The 15,143-nt window shown below is 38.1% G+C and overlaps 1 protein-coding gene across 1 annotated transcript in view; it reads right to left on the reverse strand.

Annotated features, from left to right (window-relative positions):
- brinp3a.2 (bone morphogenetic protein/retinoic acid inducible neural-specific 3a, tandem duplicate 2) overlaps positions 1–14,466 on the reverse strand; it is a 56,353-nt gene extending 41,887 nt beyond the window's left edge. Inside the window, exon 1 of the mRNA XM_008406674.2 lies at positions 13,473–14,466. The gene's annotated coding sequence lies outside the window, so the exon portion shown is untranslated. The remainder of the gene's footprint in view (positions 1–13,472) is intronic.
- Positions 14,467–15,143: the final 677 nt, after the last annotated feature.

A 15,143-nucleotide genomic window follows, 5' to 3' on the forward strand; every position in this document is an offset into this window, starting at 1 on the left:
TATATATATACAATATATTGAACCAATACATAGAAGTATATATACAATACTTCTATGATGCAGTTTTAGAGAGGATTTTGAATGAATGCTGAATTTTGGACAGAATTTCCAAAACTAAATAAAATCTAAAGTTGTAGGTAACACCCTGAGCTGTTGAGGTATTTTGTAGAACATTGTTAATTTGTTGGCCATACACTTTTTTTCCCCACATAGTGTTTTTATGATGCTTTTTTGTTTGCCCCTCCGTTGCTTTAAAAATAACAGCAACACTTTTCTAAACTCTGACAATTTAATTGTAATGTGATGATCCCTGCATTTTGTTTAGTTGGGGGTTTGTTAGTATGTATTTTCCAGGCACATAGTACCATTATGTAGCACAATCAAGTTACCATGTTACCTTCAGTTATAAAAAATACTGCACATTTCAAACATGACTTAAAAGAAATTTGACATTGCAATTGGGTCTCTGTCTCTTTAAGAAGCTTGTGTTCTTTCCAACTCTCCAGCTTCAGCTAATTGCTGCTACAGCTTAAATTGAGTGCTCAAGGAGGAGAGTGGCGGAGTTGTGGGGGAATGGTGTTAATTGTGTTATGCAATGCGGAAGCTCGGTAAGGAGACTGAAGCTCCAGGGATGAGATTCGTCGAAAAGGCAGCACTGAGTTACGCCACTCGTTTCTGTACCCAGAATGGTTACCAGCGGAGATTTAAGTATTTCTCAAACATGCATGAAAGAAAGCAAAAACCCAGGTGTGTTTTGGATGAAAGAATAATATTATTATATGATGTAAAGCTCAAAAAAAGTCGATTTTACATAATACTCTCCCTTTAAGAGGTAGTGAGCATGCTTTTAATTGAGTCTATGATTCTGTATTAAAAGATTTTTTTAAAATCTAATTTAAGGAAATATTAAATGTCATGTCAAATTTGTACTAGTTACATGTGGAAAATCATCATAATTAATAGGAATAAAGGCTTGACGGCTAGCCTCTGTGAATAGTGAATTGTTACTGAAATACATGAACTCTGCAAAAATATTGAAATTTATTGAATATGGCTGTCCTTGTCTCAGCCCTTGCCTTTTATGGACCTGGTTTTCTTTGTAGCCATTTTGTTGTTGGTGTACTCAGCATTGAATATTTTGATGTCTAGATTTCACAGCAACAAAAGCAGCATGTAACACCTTGCTTTTTTTATTTACCCTGTGTACATCACAGATAAGAAGCAATCTGAATGAAGCAATCTGGTAATTCTATGAAAACCTAAAATATGCCATCATCTTTTATATCTTGGTATACTCGGTTTATAAATAGACTCTATTTGTAAGGAGGATGCATCATTAACTTTCACATGCCTACATATTTACATGCACTTTAAGAAAAGGACAAGCATCACATATTATATTTTCCTTCTCACTGTTGAAAATTAAATGACAATAAACCTTTTCTTTTTCCCACATTGTCAGTAACAGCTACAAAAATGATCCCTGATTGTCCAAGAACACCGTGCCAACAGTGATGTATAAGGGTGACAGCAAAATGTTTTGGGATTGCTTCGCTGCAGAAAAAGACTGCTGCATTTCACAAGATGCAATGTCAGAAAAATAACATTGCATGGAAATGTTTAAGCAACATCTCAAGACATCAGTAGTAACGGGTCTTTGCTTGTATGTTTTAAGGATAGAAGCAAATTTGTTAAGTGGCTGTATGAAAACAAGTGAGTGTTTTGGAGTGATCTTCAAAAAGCCCTGTTCTCAGTTGCACAAACAAATTGCAGGGAGACTTGAAAGAAAGACAGCTTGCAAGCCTGAGTGTAGAGTTGACCGGTCCTGACTCCAAAATCCAAAATCGGCAAAAAAAAAAAAAATACAATAAATTATTTGACATTTGCGATAATAATAATAATAATAATAATAATAATAATAATAATAATAATAATAATAATAATAATAATAATAATAATAATAATAAAAATAAAATCCTAACCTAACTGACCTGAAAAACTGTCACAGTAAATAACTAGATTAAACCCTTAATGTTAACCATCAAAACTCTGACATGCTAGTCAATGGATCCATTGGTATTGTTCCCCTTATGAGAGTACAATACTGAACTTTCTGTTATACAAATGTAAAATTTTTTCACATTTGTACAAAAAGTTTTTCAGATTTTCACAGCATAGGTTGCAGCTTAGAATAGTCTGAAATTCTGTCTTCAATTACATCCACAAAACATATAATTAGAAAATAATCCACGACATCCCTTCCTTTGTTTCGTGGCACAGTTCGTCGGCTAGATTACACGGAAAAGGTACATCTTAATTTGGTGAATACTGGCAGAAAATGAGATTATTTTTATTCAAAGTAAGTCAGTGTTTTCTGAGCACTAAGAAAATCTTGCCTGTCCGTGGTGTTATACATCAGTCTTATGAAGTGGATCAAAAGATAACTCTATAATAAAATTTTTACTTGGCTTATTGCCCCCCACTTATCTTGATTGCATATGTAGAATCAAATTGTAAGTAGCTTACAGTCAATGAGAAAATACCTAAGGAAGACACATCTGGAAACAAGTCTGCATACTTTTTTTTTTTTTTACCTTTTGAAAATTTGAATTCTACCTTACTTATACATATAATATGAAACACAGTCACACAGATTAAGCACAGCATAGAATTATAAGAGAAAAGTGTAAAGAAAAATGTTTTTCACCATAAAAAACAACCATATTCTCTGCAACGTCTCCTTAGCTGCATTTTTTTGTGGGAGCAGTAAAAGAGTGAGTGACTACTTTAACAGCTTCTGTTCTCATACTAGCGGTACTGAATAGTTTATTCGCACTGAGACAGAGGGAGATCTGTCTTCCCAGCATTTCTGTTGTCTTCTGCCATGCTCTCTGTTTGAGCTCAAGTATCTGCCTCTTTTTCAGCATATGTTTCTTTAGCAGTAAAAAGCCACCCTTTGTGTGTATTGTCAAAATGTGACAACAAGGTTATGGGCAACAGCCTCACAGTGTTTGTTTTAAGACTAGGTTGCTCTATCAAAATGTATGATAATGGATCAATGAGACAGTGTAGCTGCATATATTCAATTCTCTGCATCGCAGGTAGAAACTTCCTTAGTCTACATTGTGCACATTGTGTAGAAAATGTGACCTTGCACAAAGGGAAATGTGTAGCATGTTAATATCAAAACAAAGCACAAAAGGTCACATTAAAACACTCTTTAATCCGATCAGCCCCCAGGCAGCTATCCAAAAGCTGATGCAGGGAAATTCTGCCATGTCTATTCTCATCAACACCTTCTTCCGACTTTTCATAGTCTTTGTTTTTTCTGGTTGTTTCTTCTTCCCTCAAACAGCCCACATTCCTCCTCTGCAATCTCAAATGCCTCCGAAACCCAGTTTTGATTCACATCCACCACATTTTACATGCTTACTGTGACAGTTTTCCCAGCGAACGTTCAGGCTGGTGTAGGTAGGTACAGTATTACATTATTACTCAAATAAAGTTATCTGCTAAACCTTTATCAGCAGACTCTGTACTATCGGATGTTTGGATTTTGAAAGAGAATTATGTCAAATTTCTAATCTTATGCAAACACTGCTTTCCATCTATCTTTCTTTAGGCAAGAAAACCCTTAATCCAAAAAAACATATCAAAAGGTTGGAGGATAGAACAGGATGGAAATTTCATTTGATGCAAAGCACAAGCACTGGGGCTCCTGTAAAGCCACTCAAATATAATTTTGCACAACGCGTGCCAGCAATAGCCCAAGGCTGTTCAGATATGCTGAATAAAAATGAAAGCCATTTTTTGATGGTGCAGGGCCCTCTCAATGGAGTTATGACAACAGTGCAAATGATGAGAAAGAGATTTCCCAGACACAAATATAATGAAGATTTGCATCCCCTAAGTATGCAGATGCCAGTTCTATTTTCGGTAAAAAGCAAAATAGGATGAGCTGCAGCAAAAGCAGCTGGGTTTTGTTTTCCAAACCATAAAAGGGCCTGGGCTGCTTTGTTTTCAGTTTGGCAGTTGTGCAAACATTATCACAATTACTCTACAAGCAGTATTCAAACATTTCACTCAAATTATTAATAATAGGAGGTACTCATTTTGTAATCTCCTTTTCACACCATATTTTTACTATTGGCTCAATTCTTATAGGTTGGTTGTGTTTCTCCTCGAGATAAATCTAAGTTAAAAGTTGTTCCTTCAAATTATAATGACATGGCTGTTCATCGTGAGGGTTTACTGCAAAACCTGTGACTTGATGCAATCAATGGTTTCAGAAAACATTTTGTCAATTGACATAAAAAGCTAAACAAGTTATAAAATGCACTGTTTTATAACGTGAATCAAATTGTAATGCGTGTTTTTGAATGCGTCTACATGATTGATTGAACTGCTTATATACAGTATTTCTGCATATTTATCTTATTTGTTTATTTTCTAAATTACCATGAGATGTTTATTGTGAATTGGCTGCCGATAAACATAATTAAATTGAATTGAGCTAGCACTGACTTTAAATTGGTCATGATAACAGGTTAGAAGTTTGGTGTGTTTGAAGGAAGTCATACATTTGGAAGACTTACTAGCTTTGTCTGATTGTCACAGTCTTCCACATGAGCAGTTTTGGCTCACTGGAGGTAATTGTCCCATATTTATTATGTGATGAATGTAGAACTATGACTAGTGGTAATGTTTTTCTACACCTTTAAAAAAGTGTTTTTATTAATATTATGGACAGGATTACTTGTTGAATTAACTATGTCTATATGGTTTTGTGTACACTAACTATGTAACTTATGTGTACGTAGTTTTTAATATGGACTACCCTACACAAATACTGATGAGGACCTCAAGCCTAAACAGTCACCCTTTCGCCCCATTAAACCTGAAGATGCTAAGTAAGTGTTGGTATCTTGTGCACTTTACTTTTTTCAGAAATGTGCATCCATCATTATATATCATGCTTTCGAGCTGACATCAGGATTTAAGTTATAAAAATGTCCAGCAATTATCTTTCTAAATTGAGGGTCAGCACGTGTCCCCATGCACACCATGTTCAGGCTTGTTGTCCGATGAATTGATGGTTTGTCCTGTGTAAGTTATCTTTCAAACAACACCTGACAAGGTCTTATATATTTCAACAGGGAAGAAATATCTATTTGGAGATCTTTCCTGTTCCGACATGAAACCGAAGAGGTGGTGTGAAACAAAAGGACATTTAAGTGACTGCCAAAAATTGATCTACAACTTGATCTACAACTTCTTACACCTACCACCCACCGCAACAAGAGGTTTCATTCAGTGTTAACTGATGAGTAGGTAGTAATCTAATTATATATTTACTTAATGAAAAATCCCCACTCCCTTGTATTAATTGCAATGTTTTGTCTTCATTCGACCTAAAGGCCCAGCAGATCAATGGCCCGCCAAAAAAAAAAACTGTTCTGTTGTTTTTTTGATGACATACAGGAATATTCAATTGCTAGAAAAATAGGCTTTTTTTAATATACAACTGTTGAATTTTACATTTATGGACAAAACAACATCTAAACCAGTGTTTCCCAACCCTGGTCCTCAAGGCACACTGACCTGCATGTTTTAGATGTTGCCCTGCTTCAGCACACATAATTTCAATTAATGGCTGATTAACAGGGTCTTGCTGAATTGCAATCATCTGAATGGGGTGTGTTGAAGCAGGGGAACATCTAAAAGATGCAGGTCAGTGTGCCTTGAGGACCAGGGTTGGGAAACACTGATCTAAACAGCAGTATATTGATGGCTAATTGCTGTCAGATTAAATACTGTTTAACCTTCCTCAAAGACAACCTGATTACCACATTGCAACCATTAAAATCATTTTGCACCTATCAATAACCATGTTTTCCCAACTCAAAAACAATGTAATAAACCACCAGAGAATGAGCATTTGCTACAGGTCACAGTGTTTTATCTGTAACAGTAAACCTGAAAAACATTCAATCCGCTACTCACGTATTCTGAAAATGGAGTCAAATAATAGCACTCTGCTAAGGCAGAGCAGCTTATCAGGCTTGCTCTGCACTTAAATGAATTACTCACCTGAAACAACATCAAGTCGAATGTAAACATCAAAAATACTGGAGAAAAGTCAACTCAAGTCCAAATGGCAATCTGGGGCATTCAGTCAGCCCAAACTTTATGAACGTATAAAATGCGAGTCAGAGGAATGTTGATTGAGGAGAGGGGATTTTCCCAACAGCTGCACATGCTGCACTGGGACACTAGGTTGTAAAAATATCACATTAACTCTGAGGTGTTTATTTACTGGGAAAAAAATTCTGCCAAATCTTCTGTCAGTTTCTTTTCAGTCTTTTTTACATTGTAGAACATATAATCAAGTAAATGTCAGAATTTGAGAAAAGGTCTCCCGCGTTATTTGTTAACTGAAGCTTGAACAGAAGCTTAACTCTTAAGCACTGTTACATGTTACTTCCATCAACCATGTGGTTTTCTTTGTGATTTGAAATGATAGAGGTACAGAAGTGCTCATGTAGTGCTAAAAAAGAATTAGAATAAAACACATTGTTTTTTTTATAATATATAAAATATGTATAGCATATTATTTAAAGTGAAGAACAGAAATAACAAAATGTGTCCACGAATGATCTAAAGAAAACGTTTTTCCTCGAGGCAAAATGTTTTAAAAGAAAGTCAATAAAATGATGAGATGTTGAGCCAAAGGCACTTTTCATTACAAGCTGTGCTGGTAGTTACACATGGGTTTGACGTGCATTGTATCAGGCTGGCATGTCCTCCGGCAATCTGAAACATCTGTGTAAAAATCAGTTTCTTTGTTGATGTAACATTTTCCTTCCAAATGATCAAGACGACTGCAATAATACATGTTCCAGGTTGAGTTCAAATGCTGCATCTGAATTGTTTTTCCAGCATCTTGTGATAAAAAAAGCCTTTTCATTTAATACAATTCAACTTTTCTGAGTGAATGATAATACCTGATATTTAGGGCTTATCCCAAAAACCTTTAATTGATTCTGATTTCTTCAGCTCATTTAACAATGCTGTCAGTTTGACAGAAGGAAAATCCTAAAAATTCACCTGCTGGTTTTTTTTAAACAACCAGCAATGCTTATAATCATTGAATTTGCTTGTGTTGGCCAAATTTCGAAGCGAGTAGCCAAAATTACATGTTTCCTCTAGAGATAAAGGCTTGGCTACTGACTGGATTGTCAGACCCTGACTCTCAGCCTGTCTTCAGGAGGTTACAGTAAGCTTGATGAGATGAGGGAACTCCCAAGCTTAATCTTTTTTTTGAAAATTTCACCAGCCGTTTTCTTTAGAGACCGGAACAAAAAAAGGGAGCATTCAGCCCCTGAACATCTGCTCACTTACTGGAGGATGCCAGCGCAGCGATGGTCACCTACCAGAGCCCTGTTTGTGTGTGAATCTACCTGACTGCGTGGTTTCTCTGTGTCCATATCCATGACTGGGAACACTCCCCACCGCAGATCGTCTTTGTTCGCATGAATATGTGCAAATTGAAATGAGGCACTATTTGTGATATCTCACAGTTGGAACACATTAAAAGGAAAACAATGATGGAGAATGAGATGGCTGTGAGGCGAGCGCTTTGCAGAAGGGGATTTGATTAAAATATTTCATCTCAATGTTTTTTGTTTTTTTTTTCCAACAGGATCCGCTTTGTAACGTGTCTGCAAGTCAGCCCTTAAACCATCCTCAAAATAAGGAAACAGGAACTGATAAACTTTAAAACTTCTCTTCCGTGCTGACTAATGAGGTTTTTGGCCCTAATTAACCCAGTTATCTTCTCTTCTACAACTGTCAACAATACTTCTCATACCAGCACCAGGGGTAAAACACAGCCTTTGTGAAATTCTAACACGACTGCCAGTCGCACTCATCCGGCTGTCAAACAAAAAAAACAAAAAAAATACAAAGGATGAGCTGCTGTGGTGTCCTGGGAGAAAGACTTCAAAGGCAAGAAATGTCACCATTAAAAGTGCTCACATGCAGGCTGCTAAACACACATTTACAAAGCTGCAAACATGCATTTATAATCACTATACACTAAAGCCCGAAGCAAGAAGATACGAATCAGAGATATGTGGATCCGTGGAAGGTCAAATGAAAGTTTGAAGTGTAATGTGCAGGATGTAGCTATGGGAGGATGGGACTTCTGCACAAGCAGTTGTGCGGGAATGACTCTGTGTCTCCTAATTGATTTTTTGGACATCTTGAGTTGTTGTAGATCCAATTAGAAACAGGCCAGTTCTGTAAGAATGGTGCATGGTGATCTTTAAAGCTCATGAAACACAGTTTTCCATCTTGTCATGTATGATTGTGTTCTGTTCCCTGTATTGTGCAGTATTGTGTACGTTGTTGGGTTATCCTTTCTGGAAAGCAGGTTGTGACATCTGTGTGAAAAGGTGCTCGGTAAATCATCTTTACTTACTTATTGTGCTGGTGTTTTGCAAAGCAAGTACCCCACAGGTCTAAACAAGACAAAATGAAGGAGATTTTGCAAACATAAAGACCTGTTATTTCTTTAGAGTAGTGTGTTTCTTTTTTTTCTCCTTCTTTATGATCAGGTACAGCAAATTAACCTTTGCTGTAAACAATTTTCATTTTAGTATTTTAATTTGTCCCAGGTACATTATGTTTAAAACGAGCATAGCACAACAGTTTTTATCACATTGCATGTTTCATTTCCAGCTGCAACTATTCGATGTCACCACATTGTGTAATGGGAGAATGAATTACATTATTACTGGGTCATTTTTGTGATTTAAATGTTGCAACAGAATCTCTAGCAGGGTTGTACTGAGGCTGTACACATTGTAAGAGTTCCAATTTTGACAAATTCACAAAAACCTGTGGGAGTCTGGCTTATGTCATGATCAAATTTTACATGCTAGAGTATTAACTGTGTGTGGGAACTCGTTATAATTACAATGTTTTAACTTGTAAGCAATAGCATTTTTCTTCTTAAGAGGCTTTTTGAATATTTTTAATGACAACACTTAAGGGACAACTTTTTTAAAATCCTAAATCATTGCAGATCTCTATTGACTAGATTCAGTTATCAAGAGACAGCCTAAAGTATGCCAAAAATATCCTCACACCATTTACACCTCTCCCACAAGGTTCAACTGCTGATACAAGACGGCATCGAAGTTTTTCATTTTGGTGAAGCTGTGTAAAATCTGACCAGTTTCCTGTTGAAAGCAGCAAAGACTGACATGCTATATGGTCTTCTGCTGCATTAGTCCATCTACTTTTAGATTTGAAATGTTGGAGGTGGCCCTGTGTACGTTGGTTGTAACTAGTGGTTTTTTAAACAACTGTTGCCATACCAACTCGAGCCAGTCATATTGAGTAAATTAGAATATTTGTCCCGATAGGTTGTTTACAAGACTAAAAAGTAACTTGTGAAAATAACCTTTAAGAAGGCATTAAACACTTTTTCTTTTTTTAATCCCACAATTCTGTTTTTTAGATAACTTTTTAATACGTCCATAATAACATTGTAATTTTAAATGTCATGTTTTCATTAGCTGTGAATAGAAAATCATCATTATTAACATAAATAAAGGCTTTCAAGCATCCACCTGTGTGTAATAAATCTATATAATGTGTTTCAATTTGTGATAAAGCTCCTGGCATAAATTGGTGTTTTTGAAAAATCTAATGTATTGAATGCACAAATTTTTATTTGATCTCTGACATCAACAATGCATTTTCATGCAGGGCACTGCTGCTCAACGGGTATTTTATGTTTTTTTGAACTATTCTCTATAAGCATGAGGAGATGGAGGAGCATACAAAAACAGAGGAATAGTGGTTTCAGAAATTATCTGCCTGGCCTGTCTGGTACCAACAAATACCGCCACACATTTTAAATCACTTCAATGCCCTTTTTTGCATTCTGATTTATCTCCCAATTTCATTTTCACCACATCTATGTCGCTGCAATTTACTGCTGCCATGTGACTGACTAATTCACTATTTGGGTTAATAAACAATTTGCCACCTGTAATTAATAAAAGGGCCAATGAGTGTAATTCCGCACAACTCTAAATCTCACTCACAACTCTAATAAGCTTTAGCAAAAACAATAACACCAATAAGCTTTTCCAAACGCATTTAACACTTTCATCTCAGAATGATAACGTCTCATCCGTTCTCCTGCTTGAGAAGATTTCACCAAAACACACAGTCAGACCCACTCCTCCCTCACACTAACCACCCAGGGCACAGAGAGCCACATTAAAATGAACAAGCAGTCAGCCAGGCTGCCACACTGTAGAACAGAGAGAATGGAAGTATGACACGAGTTGCAGTAACAAGGATTTCGTTCCTGATAAGGATACAATTGCTTTCCACAGATGAAAATAATTATTGGGAGATTAACTAATTGGCAACTGACAAAGCACATTTAAGTATTTGTTCTTGAGTGTAACTGTGGTGCCAATATCGGGGTGAAGCAAAAGTAAAGGATAATGTCATGTGCTGTCCGTTCATGTGGCTGCCATATCTGCTCTCGGTTCTGCATAAGAGATGGAATCAGATAGCAGAAAAACCAAAAGCGAGCGTCATTTTCACAAATCCACAGTGCAACTCTGCTGTGGCACACTGTGTCATTGTGTTTAAGGAGCATAACACTCTGTGCTTTTGAAAAAAAAAAATCTAATCTGATCTTGAAAATGTCAGAATTTCCTTTTAAGAGCTAGAAACTTGACAGCAGACAACTCCCAGGCCAACAGAGAAACATGGTTCAAATAATAAATAAAAAAGCTCTTTCCATGTGAAATGGAGACCCAACTGGAAAAATCGGAAATCTAACAAAGAAAATAGCAACTAAATTGTATTGTAAAAAATAAAAAATGCCTTTGTGTGATCTAACGGAGAACCCTCCATTTTTTATTTACTTGGTTTTCGCAAGTTAAAACTCAGTGTTTACCTCTGCATCTGTATTGTAAATCTTAGAGTTATGGTACATAAAAGCTTCAGTCAAAAGCTAAAAGGGGAAAGGGTCGCTTTAATAATTGCAGCTCAGACTGTAAACTTCTCACTTGCGTGCTTTTTTTTTTATAGTTGCATATAACTGAGCGGCAGAGAGCATATACAGAGAGTGACACTTCTATAAATCACAGTGAATCCCAAATAGATCTCTTCTAGTGGTGGCCTTGTGTGAACAGGGACAAAGGTCCATCTTAAATTACAGGGACCCATTCCTTTCTCTCTGCTCATTGCTTGCTTTTCTGTTTTGCTGGTGTTGTTCCCTGTTACAGCCCAGTGGTCACCAGAAACCACCAGACATAAATAGCCAAATAACCTTCTTGTTATGTTTTTGTTCTTTTTTTTGTACAATTTCATTATAAATGAAGTCTACCCAAGCACATTTCACTAAATAAAACTTTTAATTTGCTGTAACAAACACTGTTGTTTTTGCGTCTGCCAATCTCCAAGATGTGTCTCTACAAGCAATTACCAGTTGTCTTAGTCAGAGAGACATTTTAGTTTAATACCACAGCTGTTCTTAATGCGAACTAATCTATTTTAATGTCCAGTCTATCTCAAGTACCTCAATGAGATTTTTTCTTTCACCTCTTTATGATGTTCTCCTTTCCTTCCTTTACACTCATATCTTTATCTCTCTCTCCCTGCAGCCTTTCTTTTCAATTTTACATTGAAGTAAAACTCGTTGGCTTCCTCATTATCATAAAATAATGGGCAGTGGACATTCAGCATATCCTTACAAAACTTGACCCTGAAATAGACCCCGAACCCCAAAGCTTTTATGACTCCAATATTCTCCCCTTTAACATCTATTTTAAGCACAGATTTTACCTCAATCTTCATACTCCCACCTACAATTAGACATCAGTCATGGTTAGCTTTAATTCGAAGCATTCAGCAGGGGCTGTTATTCACCGCACTGAAGAGAAAAAAAAAAAAAAAAACGCATTGGCCTGTCTATCCAAAAATAATCTGGAGAACCCTTTTGCAGAGCATTATTTGCAATTACTTGCGTACTCTGTGGGAGGAGGCTGGCAAAGCTCCTTTTTGTTTCCTCCCATTTCTTCCTTCTTTTCCCAGCCATCAAACATACAAATGGTGCTGCATTCGGCCCTATCAGCCTTCCAACACTAAGCTGTAAGAACAAGGAGCCCTCTAAAGGATGTAATTCCTGCCTCAGGCATTATTCTCAAGTATACATGTGCTCCAACTCAGGCACACGACCAACTGAGTTAGCTAACTCAGTTGGTCTCCTCTCATGTACAGTATATTAACTTCAAAAACAGAGGGCGTTCCGTTTGTCGCCCTGGTAAACAAATGAACTGACACAAAAGATAGGACACAAACATATCCAACCCAAACTCATATTTGATACTCAGGACGTGTGCTGACTGTGGTCTTGCTGACTGACACATAGGAGAGAAATCTGTCTCTCCTCTGAAGGAGACAGTTTGCCTTTGAGGCCTGGATGTGGTGAGGTTCACTGGTCTCTGGGGATTGATAAGGGACACTTGAGAACAGAGAACCAGCTTTGGCACTTCGGTGCAAACTCAGCCAGTGGCAGAGAGAGCTGCTGCACGCCCGTTTTTTTTTTTTTTTTTTTTTTTTTTTATGTTACAAAGCTCTACATAAACAACAACCCACTTTTCCCCAGTGTCAAAGTGTCTCCAAAATATGGGGTTTTATATGAAGTCAGGTTTAAAATAATACCAATAACACCCAAGCCAAACTGCAGTTTTGCCAGAATGATTTACATTTAAAAATCCTATTTGCTTTCTTTGAGGGCTTTTGGCTCGCTATCACAGCCTCCACTGATGATCTCATGAGGTTACTCTGACTCAGATTCCGCCTTTGAGGGGGACGCTTAAGGGTGAAATGTATAATTATCAAATCAGTTGGAGCTTTTTTTTTTTTTTTTTTTTTTTTTTTTGGAACAACAGTAGGCAGGTTCCTCTTCACTGCTGATGCTGTGCAACCCCATTTATGTCCACACATCAGTGTTGGAGATCTGATTCTCCTCGGGTGGAGAATGCCAATACACCCTAAGTAATATAGATTAGAGATGTTTCTTGGAAAGGCAGATAAAGGCTGGCAGTGTTGATGAGGGGTGTGGTGGGGGCGGGAATAGGTAGGAAGGGAGGGCGGGGGGGAGAAAAAGAGTGTGCTCTGGCAAGCAAAGCTTGTGTGTATGCATTTGAACCTCAGAAAATACAGAACTTTGTGCACATGTGTGAGTCTGTAGTGGAGCAAATGTGGCCAGCATTCTAGAGTCCCTGCTTATTTTGTGATCAGGAACACAATATCTCATGCATAAGACCAAACTCCAGAAAACTTAAGAGCAATTATCCAAAAAATAAATGAATAAATAATGCTGTTCAGACAGTTAAATTCAACAAATAGAAGCATAATTACCAGTTACTTACCGAGGTTTGGAACAACACTTAAAGTTCAACTCAGTATGTCCCATTCTCTTGCAGAATCTCGGCGTTGTCAGTAGTCAGAATGGCAACGAAACTCATCTCACAGTTTGCTGGTGTTCAACAGCCACTCCACAGAGAAGAATGGAAAAAAAAACCTCAAAAAAAAAGAAAAAAAACAACAAAAAAAATGCACGTGCACGGCTCCGAAAACAGGTAAAAGTGATTTGCAAAGAAAGGCAGCAACACGGAACAGCCGAAGCAACCTTTGCGGTTCTATACCAATGACAAACTTTCAGAAAGCACGGCGACTCTCAAGCTTATCCCAGAGCAAAACGAGGTTCCAGGAAGCGGAGGCTTTGACCTTTCTGTGGCTAATGACTTTACAGAATGAAATCGTCCAGCAGGAGATGGAGTCAAGAGAAGACACGAGTAGCAGGAGGAGGAGGAGGAGGAGAGAAGGGAGGAAGAGCGAGCCACCAGGCGCGCAAAGGACCTGCCGATTAGATTAGAGGGACCCCTAAGTGCAGTCTTTGCGGTCAGGAATCGGTGGGGTCCAGCGTCGGACAGATGTGATGGAATGCAAGGACGTGGAAAGACACGCAAACAAGAAGAAGACTGTGAAATATCCCGTTGCGGATTCGGTCTGGTCCCCGCGTATTGTGCTACTTGATTCGCCCACTCCGCATCGCCGTGTGGAGGAGCGCAGGATCCGGATCCTGTAGGAACTGTCATCAGGCGCTCGGCACAGAGCAGGCATGAGCGCCTCGGCTCTCCCCCTGCGCCCCTCTCTCACTTTGTCACATGTTTAAAACACAAGTAGCTCTCTGTAATAGCTGCCAAAGGAGGGTGGACAGAGGTAGGCGACGTGGCTTGAATAATAATAAGCGCTTTGTGAAAAGTCATTTCCATTCCTCACGTTAGCTGAAACGCTGACCTGCGGGGAAAATGACATTGACTTTTAAGTTTAATCTGCCTCTTTTAATGCAGCATTTGCTTCTGAAGATTTGAGCAATGAAATGAAATGAATTCCCCTCCTGAACAGTTTCGCCCCCGCCCTCTCCCGAGAAGATGTCAACATTTAAGTCCTTATCGGTTTGAGCTGTCACATTAGTTTGAAGAGAGAAAAGGTGTTGAGCACAACGTCTAATCCTCTCCGATCACACCTATGCATGAACCATGAGTCATTAAGTGGGCACTCCAAAGGCAGCCCTGTTCAAACCATCACGCAGCGGCGATGTGGCCACAGAGTGAACGAATGGGGACTGGCATTTTCATAATGAGCATGACAGTACACATTATAGCGGCTGGGATCAGCGCTGTAACCAGGCACATGATTTCATTTTAGATTGCGTTGATCAAAATCACCTCCAGAGAATGGAGCATGCTGACTGCTCAGGGGGGGAAACTGTTGCCTTTCTAGCGCCTTTTCTTTCAGTGACGCCTTTCAGAGGAATAATTAATGTCCCGTTAGAGCCAAGGAAAGTGTTGTGTTAGAATTACAGCAGAGAAAGATTGTGCATCCTTCAGTGACGGACACTTTTTTTCTTGACAGGTACATTTCAGGACCGTGTGCTTGAAATACATCCAAGATGTTTATCACTGGGTTAATTATGAAAAGCCATGGACAAATTAAAAGTGCTGTAGAGAAACTTAGTGAGTTTCTCATACGCTTAT

The sequence above is a fragment of the Poecilia reticulata genome, linkage group LG4 (assembly GCF_000633615.1).
Source record: "Poecilia reticulata strain Guanapo linkage group LG4, Guppy_female_1.0+MT, whole genome shotgun sequence".
Classification (NCBI taxonomy): Eukaryota; Metazoa; Chordata; class Actinopteri; order Cyprinodontiformes; family Poeciliidae; genus Poecilia; species Poecilia reticulata.